General features: G+C 39.3%; 1 long non-coding RNA gene across 1 annotated transcript in view; it reads left to right on the top strand.

Moving 5' to 3' along the window:
* The window catches only part of LOC138681814 (uncharacterized), a 122,675-nt gene that overhangs the window by 81,498 nt on the left and 19,217 nt on the right, over positions 1 to 21,960 (top strand). The window contains exon 3 of the long non-coding RNA XR_011322009.1: positions 12,118 to 12,177. This is a non-coding gene — a long non-coding RNA (uncharacterized lncRNA). The remainder of the gene's footprint in view (positions 1 to 12,117; positions 12,178 to 21,960) is intronic.

Genomic DNA, 21,960 nt, shown 5'->3' with positions numbered 1-21,960 from the left:
GAGTTAATTTTCTTCATAGTAGCTGGTATAGGGCTATGTTCTGGGTTTGTGCTGGGAACAGCATTGATAATACAGGAACATTTTAGTTACTGCTGAGCAGTGCTTACACAGAGTCAAGGCCTTTTCTGCTTCTCACCCCACTCCACCAGCGAGTAGGCGGGGGGTGCGCAAAAAGCTGGGAGGAGATACAGCCAGGACAGCTGACCCCAGCTGACCAAAGGGGTATTCCAGACCATAAGGTGTCATGCTCAGCAATAAAACTAGGGGGAAGGTGGTGGTGGTGGTGGGGCTGTTGGGGACTGGCTGGGCATCAGTTGGTTCATGGTGAGCAATTATTTTCATTTGCATCACTCGTCTTGCTTGGGTTTTATTTCTCTCTCTTTGTTATTTTCATAATAATAACAATAATTATATAATAATAATTATTATTATTATATTTCAATTATTCAGGTGTTCTTATCTCAAGCCATGAGTTTTCTCACTTTTACCCTTCCAATTCTCTCCCCCAGCCCTCTGTGGGGGGAAGTGAGTGAGCAGCTGTGCAGTGCTTAGTTACCAGCTGGGATTAAACCACAAGAATGGCAAAAGGAGCCTTCTTATTAACTTTGTAGACATAAGAAGTTTTGACAATATCTGCTGCCATTAGTTCTGGGATATTTTGATAAGCTAGGGAATGACAACAAAATTGGTTTTCATCAGGGTCATATATTAAGGGGCAGCTTTCACAGTTAAAGCACATATTCAGCCTGTATTTATGTTAGCATAGACATTGGCATGAAGTACCAGATGCATTCTCTCATGTCTCTTGTTTTGGCATTGATGTTGACTTCGTATGAGGAAAAGTGTAGGTATATCCAGTCCATACTTTGCATGACTCAGCTGAGGATTGCTAGGAGACAGATTTTTAGGACAACATAGCTCTTAGTGTCACCACTTAAACAACACACAGTGAGCAGCAGTATTATTTAGCACTTGAAAAATCATAATTATAAGCACTTGTGGGGAAAAAACCCAACTATGCAAAGCTCTAAAGCCTCAACAGTAGCAGTACTTTTCACAGTAGAACAACACAGGAGGACAATCAATTAACAAAGTTCTGCTTGGCAGAAGCACAAACTTAGAAGTAATGTAGGCAATTGGCAAAACAATTCAAAAGGTAAATAGATTCTGGTCATTGAAAATCTGCAATTTAAGGGCAGGCTCAACTTCACTGTTCCCTGACAGCAGCTCACATATATTTCTACCTTAATAAGCTAAGAATTCATCAAAGATACAGGCAGACATCTGAATGGCTTTGGAAGTAATTGCTTCAGGAAAATTTCCAATATTACAGGAAATAAGTTTATTATATATGCCAGGACTTGTCAGAGTCCAAAGCTATCCAGAAAAGAAAGAGAAATAGACTGAGACATGTTTAGAATGATGTGGAAGTTGGAAGAGCATGTAAAAGTAGTTGATTGAAAGAATCTATCCATTAAATAGCACTAAGAGAGGAAAACCTCATTGAACTCCTACAGCATGCCTAGGACTGAACAGCAGAAAGAGCGACATGTTGCAGAAAGCTTCAGCCCTTTAGGCTTCCTGCAGTAATCCTGACAGAATTAACAGAAATAAGATTGATTTTTTTTTTTTCTTTTTTCCCCTGGCTTTATAAACCTGGTAGAGGAAAAACTTTCTTTAGTGGTTCCTGGGAAAATTGATAATCTTTTGTTTGAAGACCTAGCAGACCAATGAATAACACCAACCCTCATTTAGTAGCTGCATCACATCTGCCTTACCTTCTTCTTTTTAGTAGGAAAATAAGTGGTTTCTTTTATAAGAAGAGAATGAATTGTTTTGGCTGTTACAAGGTTCAGCAAGCATACTCAATTTGCATTTAACTTTGAAGATGACTTCTCTATTCCAGTCTTAAAGAAGGCTTTAGATGTACAAAAATGAGCATTTTTCTTTATCCCAACTCTATTGCTAAAAACAAACAAAAAAAGTATATATAGTACCTCTCCCTAAAATCCTTGCTTTCCTTAAATCCTTAAATCATCATGGATTAAATAACTTTATTACATCAGCATTATGGGCTTTATACAGAAGGAGTTTGCATGTTATCAGTCTGATTTTGAGTAGTTGCTATGTATAAAACAAGCCAAATCATTATTTATTTAACTTCTGGTGAGCTTTGTACTTTGGTTTTCCAGCATCAAAGAAACCGACTGTGCATCTTCTGAAAATGAGTTTGAGTTTTTACAGTTTTTTACCTAAACAACCAACTCTGGCATCAGCTAATAATTCAAAGTTTCTGTAAATGAGTTATTTCATACTTTATTGATCTGTATCTGTAAGCGAGCAGTTAGCTAGTTATTTCTCAGAACTGATTTCCAGGCCACTTTCTGTTTTTTTTTATTCTTTGCTGTGTCAGTTCAATCCCTTAAAACTTTGGAACAAATATTCTAATCTATGCCTACCTGTGAGCATACCTTAGTTTTATGCATATGCCTCTTTGTCTGTAGAGAGGGAGAGAGAGACACACTAATTAAAATATAATTAGGGAACTTTGTTTGACTAGTAACCCAGAAAAAACTGAGTCCAATTTTTGTCTTGTTCTGACTCTCCAATTTACTAGGTTTTTCAACCACTTAATTAGAACTTCCTTTCCCTGTGGTTCAACAGTGGTTTCCCTTCCTCTCTTCTCAGTATTCACACCAAGAGCTGGTAACATGGTAGCAAGCAAGAAGCTGTCTGTGTGTGATAGAAAGAGGGGTCAATAGAGTAAGTAAAGTAAGCATGGTCTGCCAAAAACATAATATAGGCATTAAGGAAAGATTAGGTTAATGAGACCATTAGTGTCTTCATTGTTCAGAGTAAATTTAGAAGAAGAACAATTATGCTGCAATTCCCTTCCACAGTTCATAAACCATTCCACTGCTCCTGAGTGTAAATGATGATTATCTGGCTATCAGGGTGTAAAAGCCTGTTGTATAATAAGGCCCAGAACTGTTAGAAAGCTGGTATTACTCCAGCGCAGAAATTGATGTCACCTCGTGATGGCTGAAATGGCCCCTCCAGACGGATGAGAGAGCAATGGCCATGTGGTGGGTTGGCACTCTGTGCAAATTGCGACTAACTCCAACGGCCCTGGAATGATAGTGCCTGTTTTCCCATAGTCACGATGCCAGGAAAAACCCTTTTATGAGCTGCTTACACCAGGTCCCAAACATTTTTATGTCATGGGAGCAAGACAAATCAACCACAGTTGTTCAGAACGAGCCTGGCCTGTGAGAGCAAAAGTCCGTGTGACAGAGGAAAACTGGTGTTTCACATGTAGACAGGAGCCTAATGATTAAATTCTTTTACACACATGGAATGTATGTAATTATTAAAGTGTCTCTCGAGATCAAGAAGATCCAGTCTTGCAGCTCATGGAGCTGCTTCTTGAACTTCAGGATTCCTGGCTGAGAAATTCAGCTGGCTACAAAGGGAGCTGTTGTGATCCTGTAAGGAGACTCAGAACTCATTTCTGTTAAATCCTGCAAAGGGAATTGAGCAGAGTCCTCTGGAGAACTAAACTTTCTGGAGATTCCTGTTCATAGAACTCCTTTAATGCTCTTATTTTAGCATCATTAAAATTGCTTTTTCAGGACCTGACCTGGGGGATGCTCCCCTTGAAACCTTCTTAAAGTTTGCTGAATTGCCTGCAGGGAATTACTTAGTACGCTCTGCATAACAGTGACATGCTTCCTGCCCTCCCTTCCCACAATTTAGCAAAGTATAAAAGATGGTGCCTAACTTATTGGTTCCGCATAACTAGTGAAGGCTGTGTTACTGCTTTGTTCAGCCCATGCTTGTGCACTTGCTCAAGTGGAGAATGAGTTGGCCATACAACGCGCAGCAGCAGGACTTGCCCCTGCTCCCCATAGTGTTAGGATCAGCGTATGAAAGAATCAGGTGTCCTATTTGGGTACTGTCATGCAGTCTTCTCTACATGCAGTCCTGCCAGATTGGACCTGTCCCATTAGCTTTGTGAAATGACATCTCAAAAGAATGAAGTAATGCCTAAACCATCTAATCAATGCTGTCTGGCACAATACTTCTGTAATTCCTGGGAGGTAGCGTTGATAGACATTTATGACCAGGATGGCTTTTATTCACTGGTTCAGAAACAAATCCACTGGTAAAATTATTTGATCTTTTTTTCAGAGAGAGAAACTGCCCAGTTAGCAGCATTCAACAGTATCCACTTCGAAGTGGCTGCTTCGTAGCTCAGCCTCATGCACGCACATCAGTGACAAGTAGCTCCAGGTTGTTTTTCTAGGGTCATGGAGAGGGGACATAGCAGCTATTTTAAGAAAAGAATGTAACACTTTCACGGTGTCTCTGGAAGAATTAAACCATCCCTTAGAAGAGTCAGGCTGGAGTTGTATTTTAGAATGTGTAAATTGTCAGTGAATATAATGCTATGACATGTAAAGGCTACTTTTACACAGAGAAAGTTTAGGGAAGTAAAGTGATTTATGAGGAATAACGTTTGCATTAGCAGTTTGATGTTATAACTCAAGCAATCCATTAGATTTTACTTTGGCCCATTTATTTTGTACTTCCCTTGCCCAAGGCCTTGTTTCTCATTGCAATAAAAGGTCAACTGCCAGCACTGAGCTAAGCAAGAGCAGTACAGAAGAGAGTTCAAAGACAAGGTAACATACAAACAAGAAGAATCCAGATGAGGGTTGATATTTAAAATACATTTATTTTAAATATAAATACATATAAAATCAATACGTATGAGTAAATCTGTCCTAGCTTTGAAAATCATCTCACTACAGCTTGCATCTGGCATGTCATTTTGGGGGCATCAGTCAGTTTGAATGTCATGTATACATATCAGTGTCAGACTTCGTCCAGTGTCACAGATTTTGCTGAAACCTGAGAAGCTGCAAGAATCCTATGTGAGCCCTCACTTCAAAAATAATTTCTTAAACATGAGCTGAGGACAGTGGTAGTGGCAGCCTTTCACAATGTACTATACTCATGGGTCATGCAAATTCAAGTCTTTGCAGATGAGCACTGCTTAAAGTGAAATAGTTGAGATTGTAAAGAACATAAAGTTTGTGTCGCACAGGAAGATCATGCAGCAGTTTCAGATTTTGTAGTGAAGACGCCGATCAGGATTATCATTATTACCAGGGAAGATTGAGCCTGAAAGGAAGAAAAATTCAAATAAGTCTTAAGGGGAAGCTAGTGTAGCAATGGAAGATGTGTTTTATTTTTCACTGATACTGCATTAGAGTAGTATATGGCAAACAAAACAGCTGTGGCTGTAGTTTCTGGATGTGGCCAAACACAAGGGAAAATGCTTGTGTCACATTTGCTGGATTTGCAAGTGATTTTCTGCCAAATTAAATTAGAGCTTTAATGTAGCAAATAGAGCTCATTTCCACCTGTTGGTGCAGCTGCCGTCTTACCAATATAATGTCTTTTTAGAGTAGAATAGGCAGTTTGTTTGCTTGTGTTTCAGTGCCTGGATAAGTGTCACTGACAGAGGAGGGCAGAACAAACAGGTCAGAAGAAGTGAAGTGCTGTCAAGTCTCCCTTTCCTGAAGCTGCCATTCTGCTCCTTGCTGTTTGCTGAATTCCCAGCCCTTCTCCCAGCGCCTCCCTTCAAAGTGGCAGATGCCACTTCCTTTATGTCTAGTTGAGCGGGTGTGGAACTGCAGAGCCCTTCTCTTGCTGTCTTGAAGGGTTCAAACCAGGGCATAGTTAGACAAAAAAAACTTCTGCCTATGAATTTTAGTTTCCTGGAGAATGCCTAGCCTCAGCACACTGCTTCAGTTCCACAGTGCCACCGTGTCAGATGAAAAAATCCTTTATAGTGGGTTGCTTTTTCAACTCTAAATACGTTAGCTACTTGATGAACTTGACAATGTATGGAACAGTCTTGTTAGCCAATCTTTCTAAGTAATTAGTATGCTTAATGGTTGTTTGGTTTAGTTTCCTAAAAGGTATTGGTCCTCAACTATTTTTGCAAGGGGTTCAGCAGTGATAAAAATGAAGCTGCTTCAGGCAGGGCCAAGTGAGAACTGCCTTTTTTCTCATGCTGGATGGAGAGGAGGGTATTCCTGGGTGTCGTTCTCAAGCACAGTGGGAACAGTGGTGTCTGGATCCTGTTTTTTGCACTGAAATGTCAGAGATGGTGTGAGCCTACCCCAATTCATTACTGCCCCTGAAGGGGGAAAGTTCCCACAATTATACTCACTGCTGCTTCCTATGTGCCATTTTTGGATGCCTACCCTGAAGGCTGGGTTAAAGTAGGTAGCAAGCTTTGTAGTAATGCCTTTCAGAATAGATACGGCTAGCTGTGCTAACTGAAGGACTTTGCCATAAATTATGATGAGTGGCAGGAGCCCTGCGGTACTGATATATTTACCAACAGAAATGTATAAAGTAAATTGCAAATTAGTGCATATCAATTTTTGAGTGCTTTATTTTACTTAAGTGAGCTCTTGGTTTTCCAGTTTCTCTCTAAATATTAAAAAACCCCACAACTTCCTGGCTTTATTATTTAATCCATTGTATGTACAAAATTGTCTTTTCTCAGCGGGACCTCATGAGCGAGAATCAACATGAGAAACTGAAATTAGTTAATCAATGTATGGGGATGTGCTGAGAAAAAACTACTGTGGAGTTCACAGAAGAACATGGAAAGTGTCAAAAGAGGTATTCATGATATTTATTGACAAATGAAATAATTTAATTAAATAAAAAACTTGGTGGATATTTACATGCATGAAAGGGTTGAGTTGAATTTCTGTTCTACAGTTCTCTGATTTGCATATTAAGATGTACTTGGTACTTATGATCGATAATGTTTTGTTAAACTTAGTAGGAATAATACTCCTAAAAAACTACTATTTTCAACTGTTTTTGAGTATTTCAAGTTGCTCTTTGTAAGGCAGCATTCCACCAAGAGAACAAGACTAATACGGTGGAATTTTAAATGGCAAGCTGAACAACTCATAGTAAATGAGGAGGTGAGAAAACCACACAGTACACAAACTTTAGGCTGGGAATTAGTCATCTAAACAATTTTCAGATCAATATAACAAACAAAATCAGGAGCCATTCAAGAATACTTTACATATGAAGAGACTATTATAACTAGCAGTCGTAAGGAACAGTTTGCCTGACCTTGATACACAGGTCATCTGGACCTACTCTGGAAATACGAGATGTGCTGTAGTTGCAAATGTTTATTTACAGAAAAAGTGATTAAAGAAAGAAGGAAATGCTGTCAATATAATCTCATCTGCGACTGACGCCTGGTAGCTGGGTGCTCCTGATGCCTCCATCTTGCTGTTGATTTCAGACCCGTGAGGTTGGGTACATCAATCTGCCTGTATGCAGTACTTGGCAGAATGAAGCTGTACTTGGAGTGAGCTGGCTGGAAGCAGTAGGATATTAGCATTGCTTAAGGGTTGAGCCTGTCCTCATATATACAGGTTGCAGTAATGGAATCTGACCTTTTTATGACACCCTTGATAGAGAATGCCATCATGTATTAATAGCTGGTATTAAATAAAATGTCATAAGTGAACGAAAGGGCAACCCTTGCCCTTTAGATACTACACTGCTATTGCCCAGCCTTGACTGGGCTGTGACATCTCTCACTGGGACAATTTGAAATGCTGTCTTGAGAGGAATATGTATTAATGCTTGGAGCCTGCGTTGATTGTTAGCAGATTTTTTTCCAAGGGTTTTTCTTCTTGTCTTTGTGCCTCAATCAGTACTGCCTGGTTGTAGGCCAAGGGAGACATGCACGTGCTGAAAAGCTGCTTAGAAGCCTTCCATCCTTTTTTGTTTTCCTTACACTGGAATGTGAGTACAGGGCAGGTAAGAAGGTGAGAGCTAAAAGAGAGTCTTAAAAACCACAGGCTGGTATGTCAAAGGCCAGTGAGTATTTTGGCGGCTAATTTTCTTGGCCTTCCAAGCCTTAATTATTTTTAGAGTGTTTTCACCTTACCTGTTATATCTGGGCATTCATCTGTTAGCAACATTTCTTGTGAGATTTTTCCTTTTCTACATTCATTGCTTGACAGTCCTTAGGAGGCAATATATGTCTTTTTTATACACACACACACACAGAGTCTCTCTCACTCACTCTCTGTCCCTGTGTAATGCAGTAAATCCATTAATGGATACAACAGCATAATAGAATAAGACAAAGATAAAAGGCTTGAAGGAACCTGAGGAGAACCCTCCCTAAATATAATGTCCACATGGTTTTGTTCAAGTCAATAGAATAATTGCATGGGAGTACGGAACGCAGAGACTCATACATGATTTTCTTGATTACGTGAAGTAAATAAGGTTATAGACATATATTTAGAGAGAGTTAGCCTCTAGTTTCTCAGCAGTATGAAGAGAATACAAATATATCCCTAGTAAAGCTGCACTAAAATTGTCTAAGAATAATAATTGTCTTAGCTCATTAAGGGCTTAAACTTGCAGATCCCGACAATTCTGGTCTTAACCCCCGATGTGCTTAAGTAATGAGCATTGCATATTATGCAATGCAAGTAATTATGCAATTATGCAAGTAATGGTCTCTGCATATTACATATGGTCTTCAGAGACGTGCTGTTTCACAGACATGGTGTTTGGCATATCAGATGACGGAAAGGAGTTTGGTTTTGGAAGCAGAATTTGTTTCAGCTAGAATGGGCTGAGAGTTTGCCATCCAAATAGCATAGTTATAGCATTATGCAGCACCCAAATCTGAGTGTACTGCACAGTACCGTTTGACCTGCTGCTGCTTTTTTTCCCTGCTAAGAAAACATTTTTTTTTTTAGATACCTTTTCCGCTCTTGTCTCCAGTCTTCCGGTACTGCCTGCAAGTGCTGCAGGAACAGAAACACTTGCTAATGAGAGGGTCTGTTGCTGCTGCTGCAAGCCCATCTCCTCACACCCCTGCATTCAGGGTTTCCTGCTGCACCCCTGAAGACTTTCTGCTGTGTTCTCTGCTGCTCTTTACAGAAGGGAAAATGCAGGCGTGGGGTTTGGAAGGCTTGGGTGGTACTAGTTTTCTTCTGTTTCTTTCTGGCTTACTGGCTTGTACACAACAGCTATTGATTGTTGGGTACAAGGACTCTTGGCTTCAATCAAATATTGCAGATTTTGAACACCATAGATGCTTGGCTAAGCAAGGTGTGGTTAAAATGAACTGTGCCATAGAATTAAGTAGAGAGAAGGCAATTTCGTATGTAAGTAAAGGTGCCTTCCTTCAAAGTTTTTGGTGTGGAATACAAGATAGAAGACACCTTCTGGCTTGACTTCTTTGGTATGAAAAACAACTGTCTTGTGACGTGGATGATCTCAGCAGACCTGCTTGTCTCCTTTTGCGCAATTTATTTCTGAAACGGTTCTTATAGAAATGAAATGTACCCTTATAGAAAGTCTTGTAGAGGTCAGATGCTGTAGGAGTGGCTTTACCTAAGGAATTCAGCAGTGAGCAGTTGTTTTGCCTTCTAAGTTTTGTTTCATTGCTAGTGAGAGGTCTGTGCGAGGAACAGGTCTCTCGAAGAATTTATAGAGTAGTTCAGAAAGATTTTCATTTTTTGGTATGCTCACATGGGTGATAGTTTTAAGATATACTTTCGCCCCCTCAAAATCTGGTTTTTGTATTTCATAGTTCTCTCAACCTAAACCCACTAATCCTCTAATCACCTTAAATGAGCTCTAAAGGTCTTGTTTCTCCAGTGAGCTCTTTTGATGCGTTTAAAGAGCATTCTAACAAGAGTGCACAATGAATTGCACTCCTATTTTGAAAGACTGGCTGCGAAAAATACATTTTTCCTGCAAACATCAATTTTAACCACTAGACTGTCAGAACTGAATGCCTATTTCTGTCCTCTTAGGTGAGATTTATGTTACTTTCTCACTGAATGAGCAGGTGAAACAGAATAGCGTTGTACTGAAGAACAATGCCTACTATGTAGCTAAATGTTTCTCAAGGCCTGCAGGCTGAGACCACTATCTAGAACTGAAAACAAATTATATTACTTTTATGACTGTGGGCAAAACACCCTAAATCTTTTTCTGTTTCTGTTTTCCCCATTTTCATGTTACACAGAAAATCAAGTGTCTGCTATGATTCGCAGTTGTGCATTTTCTGCACAACATTATTTCCTGTTACTTAGATTTATTTTTTTTAAATACTGTGAACCAATACAAGGTTATATTTACCCTGTTTTGATGGGATGATGCCACCATGTTATAAGATATCAACCTGTCTTGTCACAGAGGAATGATTAGGAATAGACTGACTGAAGTCTCTTGGAGCACAGTGATAACTACAGGTTTTGTGAACTCTAAATCCATTAAAGATTTGTATGGAAGATAGTGCACGCACAGAGTGGGATTAGATACCTGGACTTGGGGCTTGTTTTTGAGAAACTTTGGTCTGAAGAAGACTCTGTGAGGCAAAGTGAAGTTGGGAGAGGTGAACTCCTGACATCTTCAACCCACATGGGCTGTAGGATCCCTACTCAGATGCAGGGACTCACAGGTCCCTGCTGACTTTTTGCATTTTGTAGAGGAGAAGGTATGTACTGATGACCACTGGAGAGAGAGACATCCTATCCTTTCATAATTTTTTGAGAGTCTTTCCTTACTTCAGGAGTGAAGAGATCTTACAACTGGTTGTAGGAGGAGACAAGGGTGATAGAAAGTGTACCATGGTCATGCTAGGCCATAGGGAAGGGCTCAGAGTGTGGGATGTGTCTTTTGTTTTCAGTTCCGCATTAGTCATTGCGTCTAATCATTGTAGTATCACACACACCCGGATTGTGAAACCACTGGGGTATTGGTATATCCACTGCCATTGCTGTGCTGTACCCTCTTCTACTCTTTCTTCAGAAAGTAATTTAGAGCCAAACAAAATGATTCATTCAACCATGAATGCCTCGTCCTTGAATTTTCAGATGATTTGAAAATCTTTTAGTTGAATTAGAAAATTACAGTTTGAATTAGATAAACTTGTCTTTGATGCTTTGTTTCAGAAGTATGCTCGGTTTCATTCTGAAATGAAATGTTTGGGTCTTTTGAATCTTGTTTTTGATTTGGCAGAAACTTGTCACCAAGTTTGACCCTGTTTTATAGATAGTTTGGATGGCAGATACATGTTAACTGTTGGAAATGTGGCTGTTGTATTAGTAAAAGTCATCCTCTGTGCTGAACACTGTATGTTTAAATAGATTAAGTGGGGAAGCAGAGGACTCATCTGTTTTACTGATGGCAAACTGAGGCTCAGAACCAGACCCATGTTCCAATCTATTTCCAAACTGAGATCAGTTTGCCACTGTTGGTCTGTGAGGCAAGGAAAAGTCTTCTGCTGAATGGATCAGTACTGTAAACTACGGTATGAACTAAACTACAGTACTATATTGCATTTTATGGTATGTTTAATGAAAGCTTGACACTATGGTGGTTCACAGGAAATGTTGAGGGTCGAGAGTAAGCTGTGGACCAAAAATGGTGGGAATCAGTGTGGATAAAGGTGAGCAGAACATTGCAGTTGATCTACTAGAGGTATGGTTTTTGCTCTAAGCAAAAATATTTCTACATATAAGGTTGTAAACTTATGGTTTTTTTCAAAATGTAGTCCTGTGAGATTCCTCTCAAATAATTGGATTGCATAGGAATAGTGTAGCATATAAAAATGTTAACTTCAAATTTGCTGAATAGCTTAAGTGAATTTTATTTGTATTATTTCTTTAAAGTGTTCATAGTCTGTGTGGGTGGATAACAAGAGAAAAAAAGAGTTCAGGCAGCACTGAGACCTTGCATTAGAAATAAATTGCAGCCTGGAGGAGTTATGCTTTATGGTCAAATTTTAAAGCCTTTGATAATAAGAAAAGTAAAGAAAATGGATTTTACATTGCTGCAGAATACATAATGTTCTGTGTCTATAACCTGTCCTAGATTACTGTGGCATGTGCAGGATTTAAACATTTGTAACAGCATCAGTCCTTTGAGAGTTTTGCTATTTGTTCAGAGGAAATCTCAATACTTTTCAGCAGAAAAGAATATCGTTCATGAACTGATCTCCTTTCTTCTGCTTTTTTTTAATAGTCATCCTGGGAGTATGCTCCGGTTAACCAAGGACTGCGCTGCTTGCTTTAGTGGAGAACGGTGAGATGAGATTTAATGTAGTGTGAAAGACATTGAGCATGGGAGAAAAGGGAGGCAGGAGAGGAAAAAGTTTATGCTCTTTACTTGTCAGCATAATTTTGCCCCTGCAGGATCTTTTTTTTTTTCTTTTTTTTTTCCCTGTGCACTAGGATGTAGAACATGTGAGACAAGAATGTTGCTTAGCAACTGGAGGTGAACAACCTGTGCAGAGAAATAACAGCAGGGGAAAAGGAGGGAGCATGAATATATATGGCCCTTATTTCGGTTGCTCATTTTAGAAATGAGACAGGAAATCTTTTGCTGAGGCTCTTTCCCCCTGCATTTCTTTCCCCAAACAAGTGCCTTCTCAGCCTTTCTCACCGAGCAGGATGTACCCAGCTGATGTAAAGGACTTTGGTCATCTGGAAATCATAAAAATCTAGGATCCCCAGAGTGAATAAAATGCATAAATGCACTGGAGGAAATTTTGGTTCCTGGAATGCAAAAGGGCTTGGGCTGAACTCTGCAAGTCTGGAATAAATTGGGGTAATGAGGGAAGGAGATCACTCCCATCGAAAAGTGGGATGATGTACTTTGGAACAAGTCCTTTTAATGGCTGCAGATATTAGAGGAGACAGAGCTTGTTAACAAAGTCCCATATGAAGAGTCTGGTCTCAGGAGCTGGCTTTCATGAAATTATCTTCATCAGTCTATTCTGTTTTGTGTTAGGAACCAAGAAGAAGGATGGTGTGTCACTCTATCAGATTCTCTGGGCAGAGGAAAAAATTTGGCTCACCTCTTACGAATTTTAGGAGAAAAGCCAGGGAAGGTATCTGTTGCAGGCTTTTTATCATCAGGTAACTTTAACTGTAGAATCACATTTGAGATGATCCAAAACGAACTTGAAGCAACAAATTCCACCTACTTACAACTTTTTCCTACACATGCAAGCAGAAACACTGGACTTAAGTTGGCCTCTGTTTTCACAGAATGCCACTGACTGTATGAAAAACTCTGAAGAAATAGCTGTAAAATGGATTCTTATCAATGGGCTACATGGGCAGTGCAGTCCATGAAGCACAGCCCGTACAGTGCTGCTTGAAATTCATGTCCATTTTAAACTGCATAGGCTGAAATACCGGTCCTTTACCTCAATACACAGAAATGGGAGATGGAAGAAGAGGCTGCAAATAGTGTTTGTATGCAAAACACCTAATGCTGGCAGAGCTTGTGATAGAGCACTGAGCAGATTAACAATTAGCTCTGGCTGTGCATATAGTGGATGCAAAGCAAAATGGCCTAATGCTCAGATCAAAATACTTAACCAGCCCATGGCATTAGCCCCATTACTTTCTTGCCTGCTAGAAAACATCAGAATAAATTCTTGTCTTTTTCTAGTGAGTCTGAAAAATGTAACAAGTTTGAGCAATATGAGATGTCAGGGTTGCATGCTCCTGAGCTGAGGCGTTCTAGCCTTGGCTCCCCAAAGTCCTTGCTGAATTCCACTGTGCAGGTGGGAATTGGGGAGGGGATGTGTCCTAAAGCAGATTCTCATAGTGGCTTTGTAAATCAAATCTGAAATGAACTGACACCAAAACATTATATCAAGTACAGAGCAAAGTTGTAACTTGCCAGCGTCAGGTATTTTACACAGGGATCACTGCCAAGTAAGCAGCCAGATGAGTTTTTCTCCCACTGGATTCCTAAGATTTAGATCCACAAAAATAGGTAGATTTCTAATTCTCCTTGATTCCAGTAGAGATTGGGCACCTACATAATTCTGGTGGTCTGAGCCAAAGAACCTTCTGCTGGCAGCTCTGCAAAGGGCATATGGAAACCTTACCTTCATTATTGGCCACTGGGAGAATGTTGTGACTTTTGGTGTTTTAAATATCCACTAGATATTCCTACAGTTCCTTCTAAACCATATATTAATTATGTGTATTGCATGGCTGCCAATGACCATGATTAAATGGACTCTGCCATTCAGGAAGAGTTGAGAAAACCTTTCACCCTGCATCGTTAAAACATGTAGTGTAATCAGTGTCTTTGGTTGCTGACTCATATGGAAATGGCCAGAACCTACCATTCCTGAGCGACTGCAGAAGCCAGTGAGTTTCCAATTCTCTTTCACTCTCAGGAAGTGTTAGTCACTAGTGTAGCAGCATAGCAGCAGCTGAGTGGAGATGAGCTAATGAACATTGATGGCAATCTATGTGTATGAAATGTTTGTGCTGCTGTATGACATTAGGTGTAATGAAGCAGTGTCCATTGCTATGCAGAAATACTGAATTCTGTTTATTTATTTTAAAGGAATAGTCCTGCAATCATGAAGATGGGCTTGCGTGTTATTTTAAAGTGTTCTTCATGTGAGGAAAGCTCTGTGCTAGCTTTTGTGAGAAGCTTAGAAGGGCTTCTAAACAGAGAGGCTAGTGCCTGTGTTTGTGTGGATGACCCCCAAATGAAGCAAAATCCACACCAAAATATTTCAAAGAATATAATTTTGTACAAAGCTCCATGCCCTGAGAAGACAACTGCTGGAGTTGCTTGCATTGCACTTTTTGGGGGGAGGGATGGGAGTGGAATTCCAACATTGTAAATGTCTAACAACTACAGGGAAAGGAAGATTAGGATGATATTGTGCTAACTGCTAAATCTAGACTTTATTGAGGCAGCCCTACCACTGCTTGGTGCTGGAAGACTGGACAGGAAAATGGTGGGATGAAAGAAACTCTTTCCACTTTTAAGACGTTCTTTTCTGGGAGAGCTGTGGCAGAGTACCAGAGCAGCATGCCAGCCAGATGTCAATACCAAGCCATTTTTCCCTCTCTTTCTCTCTCTTGCAGTTTTTTCCTACAGACTGATTTTTGAAACCCAGTTGGCACCAGGAAATTCTCACTGATGGGAACCATTTGATTTGGGCATTGCTACAGGGAAAATACAAAGACAATGGTATTTTAGTTCTTTACTGGCATTTTTATATAGTTTAAGGACTTAAAAGGAGAATGCTGCATTTGTATGTTTGTGCGTGAGGAATGGCAGAGGTGCAAGAGGTGGAAAAGGACACATGATTACCAGCCATTTGATTTGCACATTTGATTCATTGTCTGCCTTGGAGCTCTGAGCTGAGGCAATGTTAGAGCTTTGAAAAGCTGTAAGGAGTTTAACTACTGAGTGGAAGAAAGGCTATCTGTACCTGGCTATCATTTCTAGAGAGCTTTACCTGAGTATTTTGCTTTGTCATGTGTGAGATTTTTTTTTTTTTTTAATCCTGTTATCTCAATATAAGATCACAAAGCAGCACTTGTGTAAGGGCACAGAGTCATTAACTCTGGGCTATCTAAAAGCTGTGACATGATATCAGATTTTGTTAGCGTCTAGTGTTGCAAATGTTTGTTGTTAAGATATTTTTTCCAGATTTACATAGAAACAGTTTATATTCAAATTCAATCAGTGCATTTTCAGAAATAATTTCTGTATATCAGCTTAATCCCCAGTACTTTCTGTTTAAAAAGATTGTTTGCTTAAAGTTGAAGCTGATGTTATTAAAAGATTTAGATGAGTGATGTCATGCTCTGCTTTATCTAAACTGCCTTTTTCATTTTAAATAATTAAGCACCAAAAATTTTTCTCAGAGGGCATACTGCATCTGATAATATCCAGATATATTTTATTTTTGTCCAGGTTTTCCAATTGTTTGTCTACAGTTAAATCTTTTAACAGAGAGTGCCTCACTGGTACTATTTCGTTTGGGGTTTTTTTCTTTCTTTTGACCTTGGTGTGTCCTTAAGCCTTGCTGGCAATATTGTTGAATTGCTTGGAGGCTAGTCTCAGCAAAGAACCCCATGTACGTACGATGTCAGTTCCATGCCAGAAGGCTTGTAAGGTGAAGAACACTTACTGTATTTTGCTCTGAAAGACTTTCTGAAAGTCTTTTGTGATAACAAAAATTTCTGTTGCTGGGTTTTGGATTTTGTTGAGGTTTTTTTAGAGAGGAAGGAGGAAATCAGTGGCAAAATGGGAACAGTGAGAGAAAAGATTGATAAAGAAGGATTTGAAATTACTCTCCAATGTATTTATGATTTACTTAGCGGAAGAGGGTATAAAACACAAAAGGCTTGTGATTAAAAATAAAAAAAAGACGAAAAGAGATGCAGGGAGAAGCTGCCAGTGTTATTATTTGAGATTAAGTTGACTGATCAAATAATGAGAGCTAAAAAGTGTGATCTGCTCTGTTCATAAACCAATCTTGGATTAATTAAATCTGTCATTTATTTAAATACATGTCACGTTGTCATATTAAGTTTTCTACCTAAAACAAAAGGGTTGTCAGGAAAAATAGAATAATTTGGTTTAAAATCAAAGGCATGAACATAAGCTGTAAGTCAGTGGATTTTATAAATTCCACATGAAGGCTGCCTGTGGTCTGTGATCAGGTGGAATTTATCATTCCTTAAAGATCAGTTATATGGGCAGTATCCTTTTTGTCCTTAAGCTTTCTAGGAAATTTGTAGGAAATTTCATTTTAGTTTAGATGAAAGTTGTGCTTATTAATGCTTGACTCCACGGTATCAGTTCTGCTGAGCCTGTACTAAATAACCAAATTACTTTCCTTTCAACATCCAAATGAATTCTGATGATGTGAAAACCTTAATTTGTGATGAACCGTGTCGAGTTACCTCTTCATGAGCAAGACAGTAAATGACAGTGAGAAAGAGTTCTTGTGTCTGAGCTTTGCAGCATTGGCAAGAGCAGCAAACTGAATGGAAAACAAGCGTTTTTACAACATGCACTTTTGTGCTCTGCATAAGCAAACACAGTCTGTTTAATTGGTGTAATTCCAGGCCTATTGCAAAAAGAAGGGATTCTCAGGCCACAGTGTGCATATTTACAGAGAAGCTCAGGGCACATATGATTTAAAGTCATCTTTATTGCATACTGCTTGGACGTGCAGAGCAATGATGTGATGCAGGCACAGACCGTTCAGTGTGTTTGGCGTAAGATTTGCAGCTGAAGAAGAAGCCCATGCACTGGAGTGAGGAAGGCAAGGTTCCTTTCAAACTGAGGCCCTGGGACCTGAGCTGTGGGTGCCACATGATGCTTTGTAAGGTTATTTTCCATGAAATTCATTCTACAGTCTAGTTTCCACTGACTGCAATGGTAATGGGCTTTGTAATGGGGAAAAATGGTTTTAAATGTATCATATAAGTGATAAGACCGTATATATAAGACCGTATTCTGGTAGGATAGTGCCTCAGTCTGTGTAGCTGAGTAGCTAGACCTACCCATTTGCTCCAGAATAGCTTTGGTGAGGACTGCGTAATTAGGAACACCAGCCCAAAGTTTGAAAGCTTTAAATAAATTGTGAAATGTAAGGTAAAACCTGTCCTGGTACATGCTTGAGAACCCATCAGTCTTCACAATGAGAGGGTCACACTGGAGCTGGTCATCCAGTGTTGTGGCATCTCCATTCTTGGGGATTTTGAAAACTGGCTAAGACCCCAGGCAACAGTCTACCTTTGCAGTCAGGCCTGCCTTGAGAAGGTTGGACAAACTGTCCTTTAGATGTCCTGTCCAGCCTAATATTTTCTGTGATGGTATGGTAGATTGCCAAGTATGCAGTGTTGTGCCATTATCCATAGTGGATCTTGGAAAGGAGATGAGTCTTCTGTACTCTGAATTATGTGTCCATTCGCTTTAGTCCTGTATTGGTGCACTGCAAGAATTTCTGTATAGGATAACACAAAGGGTAATTATTGTGATCTTAGTCTGATGTTCCAAAAGTATTGAGTTGATGTTTTCAAAAACAGGCAAATATTGTTGAAAGAAATGAATGTTAACAAGTATAAAAATATTGGTGGAATTTGGAAAATGTCTGAAGAGTCATGTAGCTGCAGTGGCTTCCTTTAGGTACCCTTGCATCAGGTCACTATAAGCTGAGTATTTTACAGAAAAAATTACTACGTGCTATGTGAAGTAGCATGAGTGAACCAGGGAAGTGTTAGACTTCCCAGTTAGATTTGCTTGTTTCGTGTTCCGTTAGGAGTTTAAAATTTTCAGATTTTAATAAGGTTCATTAACTTTTCAAAGTGATCTATGCTTTCCTTTATATGAATGTTAATTTCAAACCTGAGTTTTATTTCAGATGAAGTGAAATTAATGGAGTTTTATGGATTCAGCATAAAACATAATGCTAAGTGGTTGTTTCTACTTTCTCAGTGTCAAGCCCAGCAAGTAAGAATCTCTGAAGAGAAGCAAAAAGAATTTCTGAAGAGAAGTGAAATCTCAAGTCCTTGTGACCATGCTTTAATGAGAAGAGGGTGGTACCTTAAAGAAGCAGTAAAGAAAATATTTATGTAAGCAAAATTAATTGCCACTGCTTAGCTTCAGTGATGGCCTCATTTCATATTTGCTCTCACAAACTCATACAAAACACCCATTCATATAAATGGAAATCTTGCTTATATATCTAGATTTAAGTTGATCCTTAAGCACCTCAGTAATTTTGACCTTTCTCAGAAAATTTTCGTTTCATATTTGTATTGCACATTGCTCAGCTTTATAAATATGAAATGCAATGCAACACAGCAAAGCACTGTTATCTATCTGAATAACTGCAGCTGCATGAGAAAAAAAGACTACCTAATTTAGATGAAAAAGATGTGACAGCTTTTGACAGAGAGGAAGATAGAGCCAAGAAAATCAATGAGTGGCTGCTCATTGATGTATTAGAGCTACTACAGCGTCTTGTTTGAACACTGGGCAAGCTTCTGTTGTAGAAATTGGTAAAGCAATTTCATTGGTTTATGTGAATCAGTTGCTACTACAAGAATACTGCTGAATAGATGCATAGAAAAAATGCTTAGTGTTGTCTACAACAGGACTCCCACTCTGCTCTCTAAATGGATTATGACTTTCATCTTGTGTATCTGAGAAAGATTGCAGCAAAATGTTATTGTGGAAAATACCTTCATATCTCTCAAATTATGAAGTCCAGATGTACTGCTGGAACCAATTATAATACCTTACTCAGCAGGTAGCTTACTCCTACCTCTTGTCTTTGATCCAAGGCAGAAAGGACTGGGGGGAACTATTACATGGCTGACTGGGATTCCAGAAAATATCTGATGGTCAAAGCACAATTCTCTGTTCCCCTCAACAGCATGGGATGAATGAAACTGCATATAGTAACCATCTGTATCAGGCTGGGAGAAATTCTGAGAAAATGGAAATTCTTCACCCTTTGAACTTTTTTTAAACTCCAGGACAAAACTTATGGAGGCATATACTCTAAGGAACCTTTTGTAGTGTTTGGTTTTCAACTTCAGCTGGTTCCCAAGACCTCAAATTTGTCCCAGCTGCAAAGCTCCTATGACATGGTTATTAGCTTGATTGGTAGGCAAAACAAGACGACTCTAAGACACATTAATGAAGTAAATTATGATGTTGCAGGGGCTAGTTCAACATACTTTGTGGGAAATGGATTCACTTAGCATCTGGAGAGGACTGTGATGTGGAAAGATCTATACTTTCCTTAAATTCCTACCCCTCAACCCCCAAAATTCATTCTGAACTTTAATCCTATTGGGACCTGTAACACATTTTGAAATAATCAAATCCAGGCACCCTTCGTTTTTCATTAGGAAGGATGAGCATGGAAAGGAATATCTTTTTATCTGCTCACTGCAGTTTGAGGAGAGGAATTTTTCATCCGTGTCCTTCAGGTGGTGACAGGTTGTAGTGACAATGCTTTAGTGTGAACTGAGAAGGGAGTCACAAAGCATAACGTGATCCGCAGGGAGGTCAATGCCTTGGTTTGCAATTCTGCAGTGGTGAGAGGGAAGTGGTGGAACTGTTGCACTGGCAAATAGGACATGTACCTTGAATATAAAGCCAAGAATGTTCTATTAGTATAATTGAAATCTTAATGATCTAATTCAGGGTTCATTAGTAGTCTAGATGGAGTTGAACTTGATTTCTTTTTCACTCTAGGATTCATTTGTGGTCATTTTTTATATATTTGCTGACATGCTTTTACATTTCTGTTTTCTTTCTTTCTTTCTTTCTTCCTTTCTTTCTTTCTTCCTTCCTTTCTTTCTTTCTTCCTTTCTTTCTTTCTTCCTTTCTTTCTTCCTTTCTTTCTTTCTTTCTTTTTCTTCACTGATCTGCAGCTCCATGTTACATCTGAATTTACTATATATGGTGCCTTTCTCGTATTTTAAATAATATTTCTTTGTTCTCTGTTTCCCTTAAAATCAGTTTTGTCCATCTCTAAGTCTGTATTTCTTTAACTCACCATTGATGAATTGTTTATAGCTTTGAGGACCTCTTCTGCCCCAAATCTTACCATCCCATGTCTCTATTCCCGCAGGCCTCATTCTATGTCTCCAGTTCTCAAGGCCTCTGCTCTTTTACCAGGCCTATATTTCTCTACAGTATACCATTGCGTTACAGTCGTTTAAAATCCCATTTTACATAGAATTACTGCTTGTTACTGCAGTATCTATAAAACTATGATTATAGCATACAAAGATAACAAAAGTAAAACAGATTATCCACAGATAACTGGTCATTTAGAGAAATTGCTGTCACAGCTAAACCAAATAAAACAAAGCTGCAGGCAGGTCAAGAGAAGTTCAGACAGAGCAGCCCTGCCAGACTGCAGCTCTTAGGTCTTGCATACACTGTATAGAACTTATGGCCTGTTACTAGCACAGCTAGCTACCCCAAAAAAACAGTTCCTAAGCCCTCTTCCTGCTGGTGAAGATGACCACGATTTACATGGGCAAAACTGCCAGTTCATTTTCACAAGTTCCTTTCAAATCAGGTCTAGAAGAGGCTTTTTGTACATATGCCGTTTGCATGCACGCATTCCTCATATTTGTCATATGCACATTGCGTTTGTACATATGTTTTAGGGTTGCTCACACTTGAACAAGATGCACCAAACAGTATAGTTTTTCTAACAAGAAATTCCTAACTCCTAAAGATGCCCAACTTGAAATCATTAGAAACCTCTTAGTCAAGCCCTATAAAAAAGCTGCACTCTCTTGCCCCGAGACGACAGGCAGTACAGAGCGGTACCTTGCAGCACTGTGTTCCACTTTTTCAAACAGCAAAAGATTCTTGACCAAATGAGTCTTTGCCAGCAGTGCCCTTTTAGGACTCAATTCAACCAGAGTTCTGCCACAGGCTGAATGCTATCACATGTGTGGTCTCACTACTAATGACCAAAATTGGAACATGCACGTGTTGATTCCAACAAGGAAATGGCTCAGGGACCTCAAGCAAACACTTGGCTACTGTCTCTATATTTGAGCAAGCACTATCCTGACATATGCCCAGAGGAGGAAGGGACTTCAAGGAGGCAGTCAATCAACCCTACTTTTGGTGTGAACTGAGACCAAAAGGAAACAAACCTGCTTCTTTCAAAAATTAGAGGAAAGATGGATCAATGAAAAAAATTAAGAGCAATGTTCTTTAATTAGACACAATTCAACCTAAGTAAACCCATAACACAGTATTGCTTGCATTTGGTCTCTACGTACAAGATTGTTTATATGAATGAGTAACATTTCCTCACTGTTATTGCTATACAGGAGAATCCTTCAACAGATTTTCCTCCTACTCCATTGCTTTCTTGTTTTTCAAGTGGCTTTTTAAGAGATGATGCTCCCCTGTATTTGTTTTTGACTGTCATCACCTGCCTACACAATGGATTTTTTGCATTCAGTAGAGAAAAACTCTTATCCTGAATGGGGTAATTTTTGGTTGAAGGCCCATTTGAATTGCTGCTCCATGCTC

Source organism: Haliaeetus albicilla, chromosome 24 (genome assembly GCF_947461875.1).
Source record: "Haliaeetus albicilla chromosome 24, bHalAlb1.1, whole genome shotgun sequence".
NCBI classification, from domain to species: Eukaryota; Metazoa; Chordata; class Aves; order Accipitriformes; family Accipitridae; genus Haliaeetus; species Haliaeetus albicilla.
The sequence above is the reverse complement of the archived record's forward strand: the minus strand, read 5'-3'. Positions and strand labels throughout refer to the sequence as shown.